Below are 2042 nucleotides of genomic sequence, written 5' to 3'. Positions count from 1 at the left end.
GAAATCATAAAATAATACCACGTAAATTGTCTAAAACTTAAAACAAGGAAGCCCATAATCTTAATAAATAAAATACTATCCAATTAAAATACACTTAAATACAGGGTATCACATTCTTAGTGCAACTATTTGGCGTTTAGGCCATCGGTTTACGTGGGCTTGTTGGTGGTCAAATGAAGGACGGTGGTTCATAACTGGGGTGTGGCTAAACAATCGTTGGTGGCTAAAACCACGATTGTGGGAAAAACCCACTGGGTGCTATAATTTGAGGAGCAAAAATAGAGTCTGGGTTAGGGCTATTTTTTGTGCTTGACGGAGAAACAATGACCAATCGGGGTAGTGGGTGGCAGTGGTGTTATACCCTAGAGAGGGGATGCTACATGCAATGGTTACTAGTTGGAGAGAGAGTTTATGAGGGAGTGTGGCATTGCAAAGGCAGAGGTAGTTGTGGAGAGGAAAACTAAAGTGGAGTGGCATGAAGGGGGATAGAATGGTGAGAAGGAACTTGAAGGGGAGGGCAGAAACACCCCAAGGGGGGAGGGAGGGGGGATATAAGTGAGCAACCCTCAAGGGGAAAGAAGGAGAGTGAAAAGAGAAAGAGAAACTCACTTGACAAAAGACTCAATTTTATAGGTAGATTGGGCTCGTGCGTGGGCTTGGGTGGTACGATGGACTTCCTACACTTGCAAATTTGAGTAAAAGACATTGAGGTTGATGAAAAATGCAGTTTCTAGAAGGACAACATGGAGGATCTCCCACATGCCGTACTACATTGCCCAAGCATTCGTGATTATTGGATTAGATATGTCTCATTACTACAAGATGTGGATTAGAATATGACTCTGAAGGAAGTGGCTCTGAGTATGAAGGAAAAGGGAACAAGAGATGAGTTGACAATCTTTGTTTCACTTGCATGGGGATTTTGGTATAGAAGAAATATAATGATCCATGGAAAAAGTTTGTTTGAAATATTTTCCAAATAGTATATATATTATATTTATTATTAATAATATTTTGAGATGTATTTTTGGAAATTATGAATTATTTTGGAAAGAGAGAAGTTATGAAAGTTTATAAGACTTACTAAATTTGGGTCTATATGCACACCATAAGCCATTAACTGGCTCAATGATAATACATTTACCATGATGGTAGAGGTTGGAGCCACACATCTATTAGAGAGGATTTTTAATTATTTGCATAAATGTGAGCCCTTACCACGAGCCTGGGCATTTGTGGCCTAGCCAACACTAGGGCGCACAGCCCAGTCAGCCGAAGGCACAAAGTAATTGCGGTTTGCAATTAAATCGGAAAAGTCGCACTTGTTGGGTTTCAAACTTGTGCAAGAAGGGTGGTAGGGAAGTAGCTAGTGTGAACATTGGACTAGGTCCTATTTGTGTCACTTGATAACATGCACAATAAATATACTTGTTTGGATCAAATTATAGAAAAATGAAAAGTTACACCTTTTCATTCACATCATTTGGCCCTCTATAAATAGACTCATTGGCTTACGAATTGGAGAGTCATGGAAAGGAAAAAATGCAATTTTGAAATTTTCTCTCTCTCCAAAAAGTTTTCATTTATTCGAAACTTATTATTAGGATCTGTTCATTTTATAGAGAATAGATTTCCAATCTCTTGGTTAAATAGTAAAATCTGAGGGTATTTGAGGTCTAATTTCATGTGTGCATAACGGAGTTAGACAAATAGACTTGTTCTGGACTTCATTGTATCTTAGAGATAAATTTGCATGTAATCTGTGTGCATACCGTTATTGGTGGGGGCGAATGTTGTCTTAAGGAAAGCGACATTGTAACGTACATTAAAGCAAACTTTTCTCTTACTATTTTTTGTTTTGCAACCCCTTTTGTACCAATAAAGTTTGCCTGGAACCAAATCAAGTGATAGAGTATGCCTTATCGATGCAAAAATTTCATAATAAAATGAGTCAGGCCCCAAGCTCATAGCGAGAGACAAGCTACAAATGGAAACCTCCTCCGCTAAAATTCCTAAATCTAAATGTAGATGGTGCACTATTT

Source organism: Carya illinoinensis, chromosome 7 (genome assembly GCF_018687715.1).
Source record: "Carya illinoinensis cultivar Pawnee chromosome 7, C.illinoinensisPawnee_v1, whole genome shotgun sequence".
Taxonomy (NCBI): domain Eukaryota; kingdom Viridiplantae; phylum Streptophyta; class Magnoliopsida; order Fagales; family Juglandaceae; genus Carya; species Carya illinoinensis.
Note: the sequence above shows the minus strand (reverse complement) of the source record.